Here is a 354-nt window from a genome sequence, read left to right on the forward strand (position 1 = left end):
TTTTTTTTTTTTCTTCTTTTTTTTCTTCTCCTAAACTTGGAGCAACCCCGTGACATCCCTCGGTGCCGGAGCCGCCCCTGACCGCTCGCATCCTCTGCGCTGCCCTAAAACCCTCCGCACCCCCCCAAGTGCAGGATCGGGCCCTTGGAGGTGCTCACCCCGCGCCAGAGGGTGCTGGGTCCCGTTTGGGATGCTCCAGGCCTCATCCCTCAGCTTTGCTGGGAGCAGCATCCCTGTCCCCGAGCCTAAACCACATTTTTTCCCTATTTCCCTCCGTTTTCCTGCATTTAATCCAAGCACAAAGGACCGAGTCGGGGCGCAGTGGAGGAGCCGCAGCGGGTGTTGCTCGGGGCA

The sequence above is a fragment of the Phaethon lepturus genome, unplaced genomic scaffold (assembly GCF_000687285.1).
Source record: "Phaethon lepturus isolate BGI_N335 unplaced genomic scaffold, ASM68728v1 scaffold26724, whole genome shotgun sequence".
In the NCBI taxonomy this organism is placed as follows: Eukaryota; Metazoa; Chordata; class Aves; order Phaethontiformes; family Phaethontidae; genus Phaethon; species Phaethon lepturus.